The 21483-nt window shown below is 46.8% G+C and overlaps 1 protein-coding gene across 1 annotated transcript in view; it reads right to left on the bottom strand.

Moving 5' to 3' along the window:
* The window catches only part of LOC137571173 (fucolectin-1-like), an 83272-nt gene that overhangs the window by 37774 nt on the left and 24015 nt on the right, over window positions 1–21483 (bottom strand). The gene's annotated exons all lie outside the window — the stretch shown is intronic.

The raw sequence follows: 21483 nt of genomic DNA, 5'->3' as shown, positions 1-21483 counted from the left end.
TGGAAGTGGCAGCCAGCGCGGTTTGGGCAAGGGGAAGGGCAGCAAGGGAATCAGGAGGAGAGGGAGTAGCATTGTGGCAAGCCGCGGGCGCGCCACCATGCACAGTTCCGCAGCAGCAGCAGCAGCGTCAGTGGCTAACATTCCTCCCATAGCCACTGGCCGTGGACGCCTTGGGCGCCGCCCAGCAGGAGCATCTGCAACTCACGCTGCAGAGACACAGCAGCAGCAGCGTGTAGCACCTGCTCCGATTTTCCTCCAGCCGGGTCGGAAACGTCCCATTGAGGAAAAGCATGCAGACACTGTGGTGCAACTCATGACGGAGGATGAGCAGCCCGCCATCAGCTCTGCATCTGAGGCCTCCACCCTCACCACCACCCCTGTTCGCAGCAGCCGCCCAGCAGGGTCTGGGGAGGAGGCCAGTTCACCGTCACTCGCCGACCTGTCATTCAGCAGTCTTTTGACCCCAGGCATCATGAGTAAATTGTCTGCTGTTGTTGGCGATCTTGAGGAGGAGATGCTGATGGGCACTTTGGGGGATGAGGGATTGGACAGCAAGACTGTGGCGACAGTCAAGCAGCCCATCCATGCATCAGGAGAGGAGTTTGGGGGGTCATCATCCCAGCAGGACATGTTTCAGGAGGGGGAGGATGTTGATGACCCGGTGACAGACAGAGACTGGGTGCCACCACCTCCAGGGGATGTCGTCCTCAGCAGCTCTGAGGAGGAGGATGCTCTTGTGGGCCTTGCAAGGAGGCGCATCATTGCAAGCATTGGCAGCAGCAGTAGGCAGGTCCCACAGCCTGCTGGTGTCTCAGGCTCAGCAGCAGCAGCAGCAGCATCTGCCAGTACCACCACCAGCCGCACCCAAGCCCCCCCCCCCCCCCTAACCACCACAGGGAGACAGGCAGCAGCGCTTCCATGCCGTAGGGGGATGTTTCTGTCACCAATCTGGCGCTTTTTCACCATGCCCACAGTGTACAGCAAGTACGCCACTTGCAACCACTGTCAGCGGAAGTTGAGCAGAGGTGCAGACCCCTTAAAGTTCTGCACCAGCTCGCTCATCAACCACCTTGCTGCGAAACATTTCCACCAGCATCAGGAGTTCCAGAGGCTGAAGGCATCTGGTGCTGGCAGTGGCACCACACCCATCACTGCACAGCCTTCAGCAGCAGCAGCAACAGCAGCCACCCGCCCTCCTGCTCCTCCAGCAGCACCAGCAGGAGTGCGGAAACGCACTGCTCCTCCCCCCTCTGCAACTCCTGCCGCCGACACTGAGGCCTGTTCTGGCAGCCAGTCCTCAGTGGCCTCCTCCGCTGTGTCTGCTGATTCCCGTGCCAGCAAAAGGCCACGCCAGAGCCTTTTGAGCGAGTCCTTCCAGGGGGTGGTTAGGGCTCTGCCTCCCAGCAGCCGTCGCGTGCGGCAGCTGAACGGCTTGCTGGCACGGGCCATGTGCTCCCAACTCCTGCCGTACACGCTCGTGCAGGAGGGGAGCGACATTCGTGCGCTGCTTGCTTGCGCAGCCCCAGACTGGCAGCTCCCCAGCAGACACTTTTTCTCCCGCAAGGCCATTCCTGCACTGCACCGCTTTGTGATGGCCAATGTGGAGCGAGGGCTGGAGCACGCGGTTGGTGAAAGGGTCCACGTCACCATGGACTCCTGGAGCAGCCGCTTCGGGACAGGCCGCTACCTGTCCTTCACTGTCCACTGGGTCAGCTTGGTGGAAGGGGGTGAGGATGGGAGAGCAGCAGCGGGCACAGCAGCAGCAGCAACACAGTGGGTGGTGCCACCCCGCAGGGTCAGGGGAACTGCAGCAGGTTCCTCCGATCCTCTGCCATCCTCCGGCACACCTGGCCAAACCCCCCGCCTCAGCAGCAGCGTGAAGGCCCGCCACTGCCAAGCGCTGCTGCACTTGGTCAGCCTTGGGAAGACCAAGCTGACGGCAACCCATGTGTTGGCCAAACTCCAGGAGCAGGAGAGGATTTGGCTGACCCCCAGAGGCCTCAGAGTCGGAGAGGTGGTGGCCGACAATGGGGCCAATCTGGTTGCCGCAATAGACAGGGGAAACCTGACCCACATCCCCTGTCTTGCCCACGTGCTGAACCTGGTAGTGCAGAAGTTCTTGCGCACCTACCAGGGGATGGGCGAACTGCTGGAAACGGCAAGGAACGTTGTGCGTCACTTCCGGCGCTCGGCTGCAGCCTGTGCGAGCCTGGAAGACGTGCAAAAGGAGCTGGATCTGCCACGCCATCGGCTGATCCTTGACGTTCCGACTCGCTGGAACTCCACCCTGGCGATGTTGGAGCGTCTGGTTGAACAGAAGCACGCTGTCAACCAGTACCTTGCCCTGGCCACTGTTTCCGCCGCTCAGAGAAGGGACAAGACCAGCAACATCCCGTCCATCGTCCCCGATGATGACTGGAGGCACATGCAGCAGGTGTGCTTAGTGCTGGCTCCCTTTCTGCAGGCCACTAACATGGTGAGCAGGGACCATGCTATGGTCTGCGAGTGGGTGCCCCTGGTTTGTCTGCTGAACAGGGCCTTTGATGCTTTGCTGGAACAGGGAGCGGCAGCCTTGGACCAGCAGGAGCGGCAAGCAGCTGCACAGTCCACCTCTGAGGGGGAGGAGGAGGAGGACTTGGTGGAGGTCCCTGACCTTGCTGCTGATGAGGGGGAGCAGCACAGTGCAGCTGAGTTGGTGCGGGGGTGGAGAGAGGATGAGGCTGACGAGGCAGAGGAGGAGGATGAGGACAGCAGCACTGCCGTCGATGTGCCAGCAGACGTGGCCCGCCTCTTCCCAATGGCAGCGCACATGCTGACGTGCCTGCGCAGAGACCCCAGGGTGATCCAGATGAAGCAGAGGGAGGACATCTGGATCAGCATGATGTTGGACCCACGCCTCAAGGGGAAGTTGAGCCAGTTCCTGCCGCCTGCAGGAGGAGACCCATCGCAACAAATAAGGAGCTTGCAGCAGGCCCTTGTTGAGCGCTTGGAGGAAGCCTTCCCCCAGCCTTCCACCCCCACTGTCCAGCAGCCAGCACAGAGGCAGCAGCAGGTGCCTGCATCCAGCAGCAAGCGCCCCACAGACCTGCTGTCTCTCAGCCACGAGCTCTACAGGACTGTAGAGGCTCCGGCAGCAGTGACTAGAGAGGAGGTGCATGCAGCAGCATCCTCCACCGGTCACAGCCAGCGCCTGACCCGCATGGTGGCTGACTACATGGGGTCCTACAGCGGGCTTGACAGCGATGCCCCTGTTGATCCCATGGAGTATTGGGTCAAGCGCCTGGAGATCTGGAGCGAGCTGGCGCAGTACGCCCTGGAAGTGCTGTCCTGCCCCCCTTCCAGCGTGCTGTCCGAGCGCTGCTTCAGTGCAGCTGGTGGTGTGGTCACCGAGAAACGCTCACGTCTGTCTCACAAGTCTGTGGACAGACTGACGTTTCTCAAGATGAACCAGGCGTGGGTGGAAGGCGAGTTCCTGGCCCCTGTTGTCGGCGAGAGGGGGACATGAACTGGCTAAGAACCATCGTTATTGTGCCTTACCACCCTTTACCACCTCCTGGCTCCTGCTCACTAAGCCAGCCTGGTTCACTTTGACTATTACGTCGCCTGCAGCCACACATTTTACACCTACAGTGGGCTGCTGTGTACTGCCCTTCTGCTGTCTGTCTGTGTTTCCCACTGCCAGGGTACACAGATTTACCTTCTGCTGCCACTCTGCCACCAGCTATTACGTCAAACAATAGCTATATATCTGTGTAATTTGTTTTACAAACAAAACCAAAAAACCATAAAAAAAAAAAAAAAAAAAAGGGTTTAATTTTTCTGAGGTGCCCGGGTTGAAAACTGTGTTGTCCCAGTTGTGTATTGACACGATGTGGGCTGCACGACCGCTGTCTGGGACCTCCTGTTGTGTTCATTTACGGCCTGGTATCACCGCTAGGTACCAGGGCTATTATGTCACGTTGCCTGCCTGCTGCCACACTCACACTACTCCTCCATTCCTCCTGCTGATGCTGCTGTCTGTCTGTGTTTCCCAACGCCAGGGTACACAGATTTACCTTCTGCTGCCACTCTGCCACCAGCTATTACGTCAAAAAATAGCTATATCTGTGTAATTGGTTGTAAAACCAAAACTACAAAACCATAAAAAAAAAAAAAAAGGTTTAATTTTTCTGAGGTGCCCGGGTTGAAAACTGTGTTGTCCCAGTTGTGTATTGGACACAATGTGGGCTACACGACCGCTGTCTGGGACCTCCTGCCTGCTGTGTTTATTTACAGCCCTGGTATCACCGCTAGGTACCAGGGCTATTATGTCACGCTGCCTGCCTGCTGCCACACTCACACTACTCCTCCATTCCTCCTGCTGATGCTGCTGTCTGTCTGTGTTTCCCAACGCCAGGGTACACAGATTTACCTTCTGCTGCCACTCTGCCACCAGCTATTACGTCAAACAATAGCTGCTCACATTACTCCTCCATTCCTCCTGCTGCTGCTGCTGCTGTCTGTCTGTCTGTGTTTCCCAACGCCAGGGTACACAGATTTACCTTCTGCTGCCACTCTGCCACCAGCTATTACGTCAAAAAATAGCTATATCTGTCTGTGTAATTTGTTGTAAAAACAAAACTACAAAACCATAAAAAAAAAAAAAAGGTTTAATTTTTCTGAGGTGCCTGGGTTGAAAACTGTGTTGTCCCAGTTGTGTATTGGACACAATGTGGGCTGCACGACCGCTGTCTGGGACCTCCTGCCTGCTGTGTTTATTTACAGCCCTGGTATCACCGCTAGGTACCAGGGCTATTATGTCACGCTGCCTGCCTCATTGACTGCCTGCTGCCACACACTCATCCTCCTCCTCCTGCTGCTGAATTTACCTCCTGCTGTCTGTGTGTTTCCACTGCCAGGGAGCACATACAATGGCGCTTCCAACATGCGTGCGCCACCAGCTATTTGTTACGCTCAAAAATAGCTGCATTTCTTTAAAAAAAAAATTTGAAAAGAGAAATAAGTGAAGAAGAAGACGATATAGAAGAAGATGAAGAAGATGAAGAAGAAGAAGAAGATGAAGAAGAAGAAGAAGAAGAAGAAGAAGAAGATGAAGAAGAAGAAGAAGAAGAAGAAGAAGAAGATGAAGATGAAGATGAAGAAGAAGATGAAGAAGAAGATGAAGATGAAGATGAAGATGAAGAAGAAGAAGAAGATGAAGATGAAGAAGATGAAGAAGAAGAAGATGAAGAAGAAGAAGATGAAGAAGAAGAAGATGAAGAAGATGAAGAAGAAGAAGTTGAAGAAGAAGAAGAAGATGAAGATGATGAAGAAGAAGAAGAAGAAGAAGAAGAAGAAGAAGAAGAAGAAGAAGAAGAAGAAGATGAAGAAGATGATGAAGATGAAGAAGAAGAAGAAGAAGAAGAAGAAGAAGATGATGATGATGATGAAGAAGAAGAAGATGAAGAAGAAGATGAAGATGATGAAGAAGAAGAAGATGAAGAAGATGAAGAAGATGAAGAAGATGAAGAAGAAGAAGATGATGAAGAAGAAGAAGAAGATGAAGAAGATGAAGAAGATGAAGAAGAAGAAGAAGATGAAGAAGTTGAAGATGAAGAAGAAGAAGAAGAAGAAGAAGATGAAGAAGATGAAGAAGATGAAGAAGTTGAAGATGAAGAAGATGAAGAAGAAGAAGAAGAAGAAGAAGAAGAAGAAGAAGAAGAAGATGAAGAAGATGAAGAAGAAGATGAAGAAGATGAAGAAGAAGATGAAGAAGATGAAGAAAAAGAAGATGAAGAAGAAGAAGATGATGATGAAGAAGATGAAGAAGAAGAAGAAGAAGAAAACAATATAAAAGAAGAAGAAGATATAGAAGAAGATATAGAAAAAGAAGATATAGAAGAAGAAGAAGAAGAAGAAGAAGAAGAAGATATAGAAGATAAAGAAGAAGAAGAAGAAGTATATACAGTACTGAACAAATTTCTGGACACAACTTCTCTTTTCTACTTTTTTTTTTTAAAGGAACATCCCCACATAATCACTTGCTGTTGTTACTTGGAAAAAAGAGGTTTCTTGCATCATTCACCCTCAAAACAAGTGTTGGAAGCTATTTAAGGCCATTTCGAATAGTCAGCTCGAATAATGAGCTCGAATACCGACTCGAATAGTGAGCTCGAATTCCGAGGTCGAATCGAATAGTAAAAATTATTCGACTCGAATATTCGACTGATCTCGAATAATTTACTATTCGAATTCGACCTAACTCGAATTTTGAAAAGGGGTATTTGAGCACCACTACATCACAGACAACACAGCACACTACATCACAGCATGCCATAGACTGAGAGGAGGAATCCACAGTGACAATCGATGCACACTATGTCACAGCATGCCACAGACTGAGAGGAGGAATCCCCAGTGTCAATCACTGCACATTACATCACAGCATGCCACAGACAATCACGGCACACTACATCACAGCATGCCACAGACTGAGAGGAGGACTCCACAGTGACAATCACTGCACACTACATTACAGCATGCAACAGACTGAGAGGAGGACTCCACAGTGACAATCACTGCACACTATGTCACAGCATGCCACAGACTGAGAGGAGTTATCCACAGCGACTATCACTGCACACTACATCACAGCATGCCACAGACTGAGAGAAGCATATACCTGTATGAACTGTAAGTAAATGATTGTTTTGGCAATTCCTGTATGAATCTTGGTCATGCCAATATAGCTATTTTTGATTTTGATTTAATAGCCCAGTGCAGCAAGTAATATGGGAAGAACATTATTAAATGAAGCAGAGTAAATTGCCAGGTGCTGTGTGATCATTCCAAATTGAGGGGGAGAGGGGCCACATCCTTACAAGTTTGCCTCAGGCAGTAAAAAGTCTAGAGCCGGCCCTGCTTGTGATCACGGGTTAGCCGTGATCATGAGCTCGTGATGAGCAACTCTGGTCAGAGGCGTTATTTACACATCCGTTTGTGGAAATTAGTGATGTGCAAGCATTATTGCCAGACGATGGAGATTAGGATGTTACACCTGATATGTCTCAGTCAAGCAACATTACACAGATGGGAGTAAGGTGTGATGAAGATGATGTACCCACTGCTGCTGCCTTTTGTGAGTTGTTAGATACAAGTGTAGCAGCTGATGCTGACAATGTGCCCATGGTTGTGACATAGGTGCCCGCAGGAAGAGATGAAGAGGAGGACGGCTCAGATGGGGAGACAGAGAGAAGGAGGAGATGGAAGCAAGGAGAGCTCACAAGGAGCTTGTGGCACTGGCAAACAGCATGTATTAGCACCTCTGGTCAGCCAGCCAACACGTCCGACAACGTCTGCTGTTACCACCATGAAAAAATGCCATCATCACAAGGCTCAGCAGTGTGGCAATTTTTGTGTGTGTGCGCCTCTGACAACAGCAATGACATTTGCAATTTGTGCCATAAGAAACTGAGTTGTGGGACACCCACCTAGGTACAAATACTTTGCGAAGGCACCTGATCTCCCATCACAAACTACAATGGGAGCAACACATGAGGAAAAGCAGCACACAAACTCAAAGCCACCCTCCTCCTGGCCCAGCTTCTTCAGCAACGTCAACCTCTGCTCTCCGTTTCCCTTCTCAACCACCTTCCACTCAGCCTCTCACCTTGACCAGTTCCTGCTTATCTGCCAACAGTCCTGCACTTGGGTAAACCTGCTGACCTCTGTGAAGCATGGAATACATGGCTCTGCAATGGAGTAAGTGACACTGCCACAAATTGCATGCAGGTCTGCTGCCACCTCCTCTTCTCCTCCTACTCCTCCTCCGTCCTCTTCACTATTGTCCTCGGCTGAGTCCTCCTCTGCTGCTGTGCCTCCCTCTAAAACTACACACACACAGCTTCCTAGAGCCTAGTCCACTTCCCAGGTACGATGGTGTCTCGTTGTCTTGGGGATGGCTTGCCTGAAATCCGAGAGACACACCGGACAAGTACTCACATCCTCTCTGAAGTCACAGTTTGATCAGACCCAGCACTAACTGGAGATCGGAAAAGTGGTGTGCGACAATGGAAGCAATCTGTCGGCAGCATTGAATTTGGGCAAGTTAACACATGTGCCCTGCATGGCACATGTTTCCATTCTTATGGTAAAAAAGCTTTGTCTCTAAAGTACCCAGGGTTTCAGGACATCCTCAGGGAGTCCAGGAAGATTATGTGGGCATTTCATACGTTCATACATGGCCAGCCCACTGCATGCCTTCCTGAGATTCAGCAGTGAAATAACATGCCAGTGAGGAACTTGATTTGCAACAGCCAGACTTGCTTAAATTCCATGCTCATGATGTTTTAATGCCTGCTCTAACAAGCCAAACGAGCCATCAATGAGTACCTGTATGACCTGGGTTCTAGGACAAGCTCTGCAGAGCTGGGGATTTTTTTTGCTGTGTTACTAGGCGCTCATGCGGGATGCCTGCAGGCAGGGGCGTAACTAGAAATCACTGGGCCAAATAATCGTAATGGGTCAGCGTTTCACTGTAAATTAATTGTAAAGTGGGCAGCATTTCACCAGACAATCGTAATGTGGGCCAGAAAATCATAATGTGGGCAGAGTTCACCAGAAAATCGTAATGTGGGCAGCAGTTACCAGAAAATTGTAACGTGGGCAGCAGTCACCAGAAAATTGTAACGTGGGCAGTAGTCACCAAAAAATTGTAACGTGGGCAGCAGTCACCGGAAAATTGTAACGTGGGCAGCAGTCACCAGAAAATTGTAACGTGGGGAACCAGAAAATTGTAATGTGGACAGCATTCACCAGACAATCGTAATGTGGGCAGCATTCACCAGAATATCGTAATGTGGGCCAGAAAATCATAATGTGGGCAGAGTTCACCAGAAAATTGTAACGTGGGCAGCAGTTACCAGAAAATTGTAATGTGGGCAGCAGTCACCAGAAAATTGTAACGTGGGCAGCAGTCACCAAAAAATTGTAACGTGGGCAGCAGTCACCAGAAAATTGTAACGTGGGCAGCAGTCACCAGAAAATTGTAATGTGGGCAGCAGTCACCAGACAATGGTAATGTGGGCAGCGTTCACCAGAATATCGTAATGTGGGCCAGAAAATCGTAATGTGGGCAGAGTTCACCAGAAAATCGTAATGTGGGCAGCATTCACCAGAAAATCGTAATGTGGACAGCGTTCACCAGAAAATCGTAACGTGGACAGCATTCACCAGACAATCTTAACGTGGGCAGTGTTCACCAGAAAATCGTAATGTGGGCCAGAAAATTGTAATTGGGCAGAGTTCACCAGAAAATCGCAATGTGGGCAGCAGTCACCAGAAAATCGCAATGTGGGCAGCAGTCACCAGAAAATCGCAATGTGGGCAGCAGTCACCAGAAAATCGCAATGTGGGCAGCAGTCACCAGAAAATCGCAATGTGGGCAGCAGTCACCAGAAAATCCTAATGTGGGCAGCAGTCACCAGAAAATCCTAATGTGGGCAGCAGTCACCAGAAAATCGTAATGTGGGTAGCAGACACCAGAACATCACAATGTGGGCAGCAGTCACCAGAAAATCCTAATGTAATGTGGGCAGCAGTCACCAGAAAATCCTAATGTGGGCAGCAGTCACCAGAAAATCCTAATGTGGGCAGCAGAAACCAGAAAATCACAATGTGGGCAGCAGTCACCAGAAAATCCTAATGTGGGCAGCAGACACCAGAAAATCACAATGTGGGCAGCAGTCACCAGAAAATCCTAATGTGGGCAGCAGTCACCAGAAAATCGCAATGTGGGCAGCAGTCACCAGAAAATCGCAATGTGGGCAGCAGTCACCAGAAAATCGCAATGTGGGCAGCAGTCACCAGAAAATCCTAATGTGGGCAGCAGTCACCAGAAAATCGTAATGTGGGCAGCAGGCACTAGAAAATCATAATGTGGGCAGCAGGCACCAGAATATCGTAATGTGGGCAGCAGTTACCAGAACAAAAATGCCCCTGTAAAAAGAAAAACAATTCACTTACCTGTCAGGAGTCTCTCCTGGCCTCTGGACTGGTGCGCAGCTCCCCGATGATCCTCCTGTCATGTGCACTGCAGCACATCTTCTGCGCTGACAGGCAGAGTGCAGGGCTACGGCAAGATGGCTGCCGAAGCCCTGTATTGGAGACACAAATAGTCTCCAGTGCAGGGCTTCTTCGGCAGCCATCTTGCCGTAGCCCTGCTCTGCCTGCCGGAGGAATATGCAAGCTGCTGGAGCGGGGCTGCGTGGAATGAACTGGCGCAGCGTCTATTAGATGCTGCGGCCAGTTGAGCACCTTGTGGGGTCCAGAATCGGACGGCCGGCGGCGGCGGCGCTTCCCCACGCACAGTGAGCGGGCCCTAGAGCGGCCCCGGGCCCCCCTGAGGCTGATGGGGTCGCATCCCCGGTAGGTACGCTGGTGCCTGCAGGCTCATGTGTCTTTATGAGGTAACAAACCGGGTCAGTCGCACCAAAGGCACCATCAGTGACCTTATACCATATGCTTTCTTCAGTAGTGTAGCTAAGGAGTTGTGGGCCCCGATGCAAGTTTTACATTGGGGCCCCCCAAGCACTCTATACATAACAATTGATACGGTACACCAAAACCTGCCAATGGCAACTACAGTGTCAGAGGTGCAAGAAGGGGATAGGGAACAGCTTGTTAATGATTACCACTATTCAGAGTATCTATAGAAGTGATTATTATGAGCACAGGACCAATAGAGAGCTAATACTGTTGTTGAGGGAGGGCCCTTTGGGGCCCGTCTAGCCCAAGGGCCCTGATGCAGTCACTACCTCTGAACCCTCTCTTGCTACGGCCCTGGCTTTCTTCCTGGAGCATGCCCTGCAAAGAGTGCAGGACCAGGCCATAGATCAGTGTGACTAGGAAGAGGAGGAGTTGTAGTCACCATTACCACCACCTGAAGGAGCCTTGTCATCACCTGCTGTACCTGTTGTAATGTAGAGAGAGGAGCCGGAAGAAGAGGAGTCAGAGGAGGAAGGTGGCTTTGTGGAGGTGAAGACCAACCAGAGCAGGCACCCCAGGGGGCTTGTCATCACCATTCGGGGACCCTTGGTATTGTACGTGGCTGGGGGGGAAGAGGAGGATGAGACCTTGGATGACATCAGTGAGGACAAGGAACAGGAGATGGCTACCTCGGCATCCAACCTTGTCCAAATGGGTTCTTTCATACTGTCCTGCCTGCTGAAGGACCCCATATAAAAAAGCTAAAGGAAAAGGACCTGTACTGGGTGGCAATGCTACTAGACCCCCGGTATAAGCACAAAGTAGCAAAAATGTTACCAATTTACCCTAAGTCAGAAAGCATGCAGCGTTTGTAAAACAGCCTGCAAAGTATTACATTTAAGGGTGATGTGACGTCACAGCAGGAGGGGAATATAACAGGGGAATAGGTGCCAGTAATCCTCCTCTCATGGGCATGTCGGCAAGGGCATGATGCTTTACCGATGTGTTAGTGATGTTGGACATGCAGAGTTTTTTTAGTCCAACACATCACCACAGGCCTTTCGGATCTACCCTCAAAGAACGCCTCAACCCACAGGTAGCGGACTACATGGCGTTAACTGCTAATATTGACACCCTGAGGAGCGATGAACAAGGGGAGAGGAGAGAGTCTGTCCTGCCTGTGTGTGGTGTTAATTTGCAGTTAAAGTGGAGATTCCTGGCTTAGTGTTGTCCAGATGCTTTTGCCATCCACTGTTTCTTATATATGGCAAATAAACACAATTGTTTGTGAAGGCCTGAAGAAGGGTCTACCCAAAACAAGCTGACATTCTCTCGCCTTATTAAACAATTGCATTTCACTATATGCCTTTTTGCCCCTGTTTATGGGATGTTGTGTATAAAGATAAATCCTTTCTGAAGATCTGTAAACTTATTTTTGCACACTTTTGGTATATTAAAATTCAAGTTCCTCTTTAAAAATCTTTTTTCGTCTCTTCAAATGCTTTATTCTTGCATATATCCTTGTACATATAGCACTATATTGCTGGTGTAGTGGTGCACCACTAAAGAGAATCTGTACTGTCCAATTTGTACAATAAAAAGCATACCAATAGAGTCACTATGATCTCCTGGATCCCTCTTTGCCGTTTCCACCGCTTCCCACCACGATCCTGGCTTTTAACCACCAGTTTAAGGCAGTGTTTACAAACGAAAAACATGGCCGCTAACCAGCAATGATGTTTGTGTGTATATAAAGTACAGACCAAAAGTTTGGACACACCTTCTCATTCAAAGAGTTTTCTTTATTTTCATGACTATGAACATAATAGATTCACACTGAAGGCATCAAAACTAGGAATTAACACATGTGGAAGTATCGTACATAACCAAAACGTTTGAAACAACTGAAAATATGTCATTTTCTAGGTTCTTCAAAGTAGCCTCCTTTTGCTTTGATTACTGCTTTGCACACTCTTGGCATTCTCTTGATGAGCTTCAAGAGGTAGTCACCTGAAATGGTTTTCACTTCACAGGTGTGCCCTGCCAGGATTAATAAGTGGGATTTCTTGCCTTATAAATGGGGTTGGGACCATCAGTTGCGTTGTGGAGAAGTCAGGTGGATACACAGCCGATAGTCCTACTGAATAGACTGTTAGAATGTGTATTTGAATGAGAAGGTGTGTTCAAACTTTTGGTCTGTACTGTATATATATATATATATATATATATATATATATATATATATATATATATATATATATATATATATACAGGGAGTGCAGAATTATTAGGCAAGTGGTATTTTTGAGGAATAATTTTATTATTGAACAACAACCATGTTCTCAATGAACCCAAAAAACTAATTTATATTAAAGCTGAATATTTTTGAAAGTAGTTTTTAGTTTGTTTTTAGTTTTAGCTATTTTAGGGGGATATCTGTGTGTGCATGTGACTATTACTGTGCATAATTATTAGGCAACTTAACAAAAAACAAATATATATCCATTTCAATTATTTATTTTTACCAGTGAAACCAATATAACATCTCAACATTCACAAATATAAATTTCTGACATTCAAAAACAAAACAAAAACAAATCAGTGACCAATATAGCCACCTTTCTTTGCAAGGACACTCAAAAGCCTGCCATCCATGGATTCTGTCAGTGTTTTGATCTGTTCACCATCAACATTGTGTGCAGCAGCAACCACAGCCTCCGAGACACTGTTCAGAGAGGTGTACTGTTTTCCCTCCTTGTAAATCTCACATTTTATGATGGACCACAGGTTCTCAATGGGGTTCAGATCAGGTGAACAAGGAGGCCATGTCATTAGTTTTTCTTCTTTTTTGTACCCTTTCTTGCCAGCCACGCTGTGGAGTACTTGGACACATGTGATGGAGCATTGTCCTGCATGAAAATCATGTTTTTCTTGAAGGATGCAGACTTCTTCCTGTACCACTGCTTGAAGAAGGTGTCTTCCAGAAACTGGCAGTAGGACTAGGAGTTGAGCTTGACTCCATCCTCAACCCGAAAAGGCCCCACAAGCTCATCTTTGATGATACCAGCCCAAACCAGTACTCCACCTACACCTTGCAGGCGTCTAAGTCGGACTGGAGCTCTCTGCCCTTTACCAATCCAGCCACAGGCCCATCCATCTGGCCCATCAAGACTCACTCTCATTTCATCAGTCCATAAAACCTTAGAAAAATCAGTCATGAGATATTTCTTGGCCCAGTCTTGACGTTTCAGCTTGTGTGTCTTGTTCAGTGGTGGTCATTTTTCAGCCTTTCTTACCTTGACCATGTCTCTGAGTATTGCACACCTTGTGCTTTTGGACACTCCAGTAAAGTGTTGCAGCTCTGAAATATGGCCAAACTGGTGGCAAGTGGCATCTTGGCAGATGCACGCTTGACTTTTCTCAGTTCATGGGCAGTTATTTTGCGCCTTGGTTTTTCCACACGCTTCTTGCGACCCTGTTGACTATTTTGAATGAAATGCTTGATTGTTCGATGATCACGCTTCAGAAGCTTTGCAATTTTAAGAGTGCTGCATCCCTTTGCAAGATATCTCACTATTTTTGACTTTTCTGAGCCTGTCAAGTCCTTCTTTCGACCCATTTTGTCAAAGGAAAGGAAGCTGCCTAATAATTATGCACACCTGATATAGGGTGTTGATGTCATTAGACCACACCCCTTCTCATTACAGAGATGCACATCACCTAGTATGCTTAATTGGTAGTAGGCTTTCGAGCCTATACAGCTTGGAGTAAGACAACATGCATAAAGAGGATGATGTGGTCAAAATACTCATTTGCCTAATAATTCTGCACTCCCTGTATATACATATATATATATGTACATATATTATTATTATTTATTATTATTATTTATTGTATTTATAAAGCGCCAACGTATTACGCAGCGCTGGACATTAATTTAGGTTACAGACAATATTTAGGGATGACAAACAGCAATATGACAATACAGGAATACAAGAAAACCAGATCACACAGCACAGTATGGGTACAAGATAATGCTTAGTCAGTCACTGGAGGGGAGCATGGAGATTAGGCAAGTTAGGTTCACTCAAATGCATAGCATGGGTGCACAGTAATGGAGGTGCATGATCAGGTTGGACACAAAAGGAGGAGGACCCTGCCCAAAGGCTTACAATCTAGGGGGAGAGGTAGGGACACAAGAGGTAGGGGACCAGAGTTCAGCTGTGGGTTTAGAGCAATTGTGAGGGGTGGCAGGCCAGAGTGAAAAAGTGAGTTTTGAGGGCCTTCTTGAAGGTGTTGAAGGAGCGGGCTGCCCTAATGGGTGGAGGTAGGGAGTTCCATAGTGTTGGAGCAGCTCTTGAGAAGTCTTGGAGGCGTGCATGGGACTGGGTGATGCGGGGGGCGGTCAGGCGAAGTTCATTGGAGGAGCGGAGTGAGCGGCTTGGTGTGTATCTCTGAGTAAGATCAGAAATGTAGGTTGGACAGGTTTTGTGGATGAATTTGTAGGTCAGACACAATATCTTGAATCTGATTCTGGACTGGATAGGAAGCCAGTGGAGGGATTCACTTAGGGGAGCCGCCCTGGTGGAGCGATGGGAGGAGTGGATAATTCTGGCTGCCGCATTCATGATGGACTGCAGTGGGGCTATTCGGGTCATAGGGAGACCAGACAGAAGGGCATTGCAGTAGTCAAGGCGGGAAATTATGAGGGCATGGATGAGGAGTTTGGTGGTGGCAGAGGTCAGGAAAGGGTGAATCTTACAGATGTTATGAAGGTGGAAGTTGCAGGACTTTGTGAGGTTTTGGATGTGGGGAGTGAAAGAGAATGAGGAGTCCAGGGTGACACCCAGACAGCTAGCTTGAGAGGTAGGGCGAATGGTAGTGTGGTTAACAGTGACCTGCACATCTGGGATGTCCAGGGATCACCGAGGTGGGAAGATCATAAATTCCGTTTTGTCTAGATTTAGTTTCAGGAACCTAGCGGACATCCAGGAGGAGATGACAGATAGGCAGGAGGAGACCTTGTCCATGGTAGTGGTGGATATGTCAGGGGTGTGGATGTAGATTTGGGTGTCATCTGCATACAGATGATAGTTAAAACCCATGGAGGAGATAACCTTGCCAATGGAGGATGTGTAATGGGAGAACAGTAGGGGGCCAAGGACCGAGCATTGAGGGACTCCCACTGAGAGGTGGTTGGGGGTGGATGAGGACTCATATATCTATATATATATCTATATATATACTGTATATGTAGTATACACGAATAAGCAAAGCACACAGAGCCTGCAGGGGGAGTACTTAACTTGTATTCATTACAACAGAGGCAGCCCATTCCTCCCTGGGTCAACAAAGCTTGACAAAGAAAAGAAGATTAGATATATTACAGAGACAGTGAAACTAGAAAAGGCTGCAGTAATCCAGACCACATTAGAACAGGTATAGGAACTTATAGGATAGAAGAAATAAGGCTGAACATTTTCTTTAAAGATATGTATTTTAGTCTCCCAATCTATTCAAATACAGTGGCTGGAAAAAAAACATTTTTAAAAAAAAAAATTAAAATAACTTTTTTTGCATGTGAGCCTGTACCATCATTTGCAGAGTAAAGTCACTGCATCTCTTGTCATTGTCACCACCACGGCTGCAGCAAACATTATTTGAAAAAATGTATGTTAAGTGTATATGCCATGACCACATCATTCTGGCCTCTGCAGATCTTCATACACGACCCTGGTGCTCCTTGCAGAGATTCAGCAGCGAAACAGCATGCCAGTGAGGCACTTAATTTGCTTCAGCTGGAATTCCATGCTCATGATGTTTGAACAAGAACAAGCCATCAATGAGTATCTGTATGACCTGGGTGCTAAGACAGGCTCTGCGGAGCTGGGGATTTTTTTGCCATGTTACTGGATGCACTTCAGTTGGTCTGTCAGTGTGAAGCAGGTCTAACCCTTACACTACCTGATAGACGTGTACACACATTGGATGTTTTAAAACACTTTATTCCACAAATTTAGGAGTGCAATGTGATTGCTGCACTTAAGAGATGAAAGCATGGCTCTGCAACAACTATGTCATTTTTGGGGGACTTTTGCCATGGACCCCCTCCAGCATGCAACTGTCCAGATGTTAGGCCCCTTGAAACAACTTTACCATCACTTTTTTTTGCCAGAAACAGTTCCTGTAGGTTTTTGAATTTGCCTGCCCATAGCGGTTTGCCTGGTTCACGAACGTTTGCGGCAAGTTCGAGTTTGCAAACCGAAAAATGTCATGTTGGCAACACCACTAGTAACCAATGGCAACAGAGCAGAGTCAGAGAAACCGATCTCCATGCTTGTCCTTCTGGGTTCTTTTAGGGTAGACTTTTTGCCACAGCTGGATGCTCTATCGTATCATGATGTCATCACTAGAACTGTATGCGATCATGCGAGGATAAGATTAGGTTGCGGGAGGTGAAGAGTGGACAAAAATTGATTAACAGGCTACAACTGATCCCAATTTAGTTATACATGAGGAATTGACATTAGTTTACTTGTATAAATATACTGTATAAAATGCAGATATATTTCAATAAAACGTTTTAATTTGCTTTCAATAAAAACACCAGCATCCCCAAAGTTCTTTAAGTTTTTGATATTAGTATTTTTATACCTCTTTTTTCCATTTCTAATACGTAAAACCCATTGTTTTGTCCCTAGAAGGTTAGTGTGGCGTCAATGCTCTACACTAATGTGTTTTTGTTGCGCCAATAAAGATGAGTCCTCTCTATCAAAGTCTATTGTTCCTCAATGTTTTTCTATTATCCTTGGATAATCTGCCTCTCTAGATATGGCCTCAACTTATTCACTGGCATTAGATACACTGATGATTAACTAACGGTTAAAGACAGACTCTAAACAAAATTCAAAAGTTTTGCAGTTTATAACTTTTGAAGAACCGTCAAGCATCATATGTGAAAAGGAGAACCGGTATGCCATAACCAACAGCCACTTCCCCACCAAGACAGAACTTGTGAAAATACGTAAATAAGGTCAGCAACACCATAAAATTATCTCTATATTACAAGCTTATAAAAAGCAGAAGCAGAGCAGCCAATACAGTGACAGCCCGCTGTTTTGGGCAACAAACCCTCCTCCAAGCAGTATAGCCAAACATACTGATAGAAAGAGGCATACAGACTTCTTTTAAACCTTTTTATATTTACTAGTGATGATCATAATTGTTAAATCTCACTTGTGTGTAATTTCACTTAATTTTCATAATTACGATTTCAATCATAATTGCAAAATTGTAATTGTGAAAATTATGCTTAATTACAATTAAATGCGTAATGGGTAAATCACAACATATTTTTTATAATTTTGATTATGATCATAATAGATATTTCCTAATTATGCAAAATCTCATGTAATTACAATTGATTACGACCAATTTTCACATAATTGCAACTAATTATGCACAATTACATGTAACAAGTAAATGAGAAATTACGGGTAAAAAATTAAAGTTAATGCAAAATTACAATGCAACATTACTAATTATTATGAAATTCAGTGTGAATTTGTCAAAAATTATGATTTCACATTGTTTACCAACTAGCTGAAGACCCAGCGTTGCCCGGGTATGTATTTGTTTGTTGGCTTCACCCACTTTATCTTACATTGACACTGTCACTCAATGACCAAGTTTGTGAGCTTTGGGGTCCTTGGCATCAATAATTAACATTTTTGCATTGAAATTAAGCAAATCTCAGTGGCTGTTTGTGGCTACGCCCCCTTTTCTGCATTTAAACCCCAGTCACCCAATGACTGAATGAACCAGGTTTGAAGCCTCTGCCATAAATACTGTGAGAATTTTGTAGAAATAGCAGCAATTTAAATATTTACCTTGAAAATCAATAGTTGCATTTTGATTTGCTGTTGTAGGCTCCATCAACTTTCCTGAATATTAATCCCAGTGACCAACTGTGGGAAGTTTGCGAATTCTGCCAATAACAGCGTAAGAATGTCTGTAGTTTACATTTTCCCAGTAAAAATGTTTATTTGGCTCCACCCACTCCTTGGCACAGTCACCTAATGACTTACTTTGTGAACTGTGGGATCCTGACTTCAATAATGTGAGAAAGGAAGCGGTTTATCAAGCAAAGAAATCTGATTGGCTATTTTGGATCCACCTCCATAGGGAATTTGAATGCCAGTCACTCAATCACAGACTGTAGCAGATTTCAGGCCTCTGCCATTAACAGTGTAAGAATGGCAGCAATTTAAATAGCCACGTTTAAAACCAATATGTGAATTTTGATTGTTTATTATAGGCTCCACCCTCTTTCCTGAATATTAATCCCAGTTACACAGTGATCAACCATGTCAAATTTAAAAACCCTGCCAATAACCGAATGGCTGAAATCAAACAAATATGATTGGCTGTTTGTGGCCCTGCCCCTTTAGTGAATTCGGACCGCAGTCACCCAATGACTGACTGTAGGAGGTTTGAGGCCTCTGCCATTAAAGTGAATGTTTACCTGTTTTAAAAACAAAAAGTCAGATACTCACCTAAGCAGAGGGAAGGCTCGGTCCTAATGAGCCTTCCCTCTCCTCTCCCGGTGCCCGGTCCCGCGCAGGATCCCCCGTGGCAGTACTCGACCAGTTCGGTCAAATACTGCCACTTCCGCATGCCGAAGGGAGCTTTCGGAAGGCTTCGGGAGCACTCGGGCTCCTGATGACGCGGCCGCTCCTTACTGCGCATGCGCGAGCGCCCTCTATGACGCGCTCGCGCGTACGTAGTATGGAGCGGCCCGTCTTCGGAAGCCCGAGTGCTCCCGAAGACCTCCGAAGTCCCTGCGGCGGCGGACGCGAACGGGGGAGCCAGCGCAGCACCGAGAGCAGCGGGAGAGGAGAGGGAAGGCTCATTAGGACCGAGCCTTCCCTCTCCTTAGGTGAGTATCTAACTTTTTGTTTTTAAAACCGGTACCCATTGGCTTTAACAGTGTAAAAATGGCAGCAATTTAAACATTCCCATTCAAAACCAAATGGTGTAATTTGATTGGCTGTTTTAGGCTCCACCTACTTTCCTGAATATTAATCTCAGTCATCCAGTGAAGTGTGGGAAGTTTAACTACCTAACGACCGCGTCACGCCAATGGGCGTGACCACGGCAGCAGCCCAACATTATTCTGCATAAAGTCCTGCAAGAGATTGCGCACAGGCTGTGCGCGCATCTCCTGCATGGTAGGCGGAGCAGGGACTGCTAGACAGTGAAAGTACCGTCTAATTAACATGTACAGCACTGCGTTCTACGGCAGCGCTGTACTGGGGACAGTCGTGTCACACGGCTGTCCCCTCTGCAACTGCAGAAGTGATCTGCTGTCATAGGCGGAAGCCTATGACAGGCGATCACGCTGGATGGAGGGAGGGGGGAGCAAAAACATAATAATAAAAACAGGGAAATTTGTTAAAAATAAAGAAATACATATTTACAAATAAATAAATAAACATCTGGGGGGCGATCAGATCCCACCAACAGAAAGCTCTGTTGGTGGGGAGAAAAGGGAGGGAATCTCTTGTGTGCTGTGGTGTGCTGCCCTGCAGCTTGGCCTCAAAGCTGCAGTGGCCCATTTTACAAAAAAATGGCCTGGTCTTTAGGGGGGGTAAAGCCTGTGGTCCTGAAGTGGTTAAGAGCTCTACCATCAAAAGTATAACAATGGCTCCAGTTTACATTTTTCCTGTGAATTTCTGGCTCCGCCCACTTTTTGTAATCTTGACACACAGTCACTCAGTGACCAAGTTTGTGAGCTTTGGGGTCCGTGGCATCAATAATTTTTATTTTTCTATTAAAATGAAACACATCTGATTGGCTATTTTTGGCTCCACCAATTATGAAATTTGTCATCTTTAGGGTTCCTGGCATCAATACTGTGAGAATGGAAGCAGTTTATCAAGCAAATAAATGTGATTGGCTGTTTTTTGGTTCCACCCCCTTTCCTGAATCTTAATTGCCATCACCCAGCGACCAACTGTGCCAAGTTTGATAACCTTGCCATTAACAATGTAAGAATGGCTTTAGTTTACAGATGATCCGGCATTGCTTGGATATGTATTTCTTGGATCTGCCAACTTTTTCTAACCTTGACATACAGTCACTCAATGACCAAGTTTATGAGCTTTGGGGTCCATGGCATCAATAATTTGTATTTTTCAATTGAAATTAAAATAAAAATCTGATTGGCTGTTTTTGTCTCTACCCTCTTTTCTGAATTTGAACCGCAGTCACCCAATGACCAACTGTAGCAGGTTTGCGGCCTCTGCCATTAACAGTGGGAGAATGGCAGCAATTTAAATATTCCCCTTGAAAGTCAATAGGCAAATTCTGATTGTCTGTTCCAGGCACCACCCACTCTCCTGAATAATAATCCCAGTCACCAGTGACCAAGTGTACCAAGTTTGAAAACCCTGCCACTAACAGTGTAAGAATGGCTGCAGTTTACATTTTCCCATTTAAAATAAACACCTGAAATTTAATTGGCTGTTTTATGTTCCGCCCACTTTCCCTGAATTTTTCAACTCAGTCACTAAATGACCAAGTGTGCCAAGTTTGGGGACTCTTGCTTTTTTACTGTGAGAATGGCAGCCTTTTACATGTTTTCCATTGATGCAAATTGGTGAAATGTGATTGGCTATCTGTAGCTCTGCTCAGGTGGTGGGGGAGGGGGGGGGGCGCGAGACCCACAGAACATATCATCCCATGTAGTAAGGAATCTGTATACTAAGTTTCGTTAAAATCAGTCAAGGCGTTTTTTCGACTGATCGCGGCACATGCACATGCACACACGTTCGCCTTCTTCCTGTGCCACCGGGATCCTCTGCATGCAATTCGGCTACACAACTCATCCAGTCCAAGGTGCACTGCGCATGTGCCACCCAGTAGTATTACTGTGCAGGTGCAGAATGCTCCCGGCCATGGGAGCACAACGGGGGAGCATGCGGCCGGACTGCACCTGCGTCAACTGAAGGACTTTCA

The sequence above is a fragment of the Hyperolius riggenbachi genome, chromosome 4, assembly GCF_040937935.1.
Source record: "Hyperolius riggenbachi isolate aHypRig1 chromosome 4, aHypRig1.pri, whole genome shotgun sequence".
In the NCBI taxonomy this organism is placed as follows: Eukaryota; Metazoa; Chordata; class Amphibia; order Anura; family Hyperoliidae; genus Hyperolius; species Hyperolius riggenbachi.
Note: the sequence above shows the minus strand (reverse complement) of the source record. Positions and strands in the feature narration are given on the sequence as shown.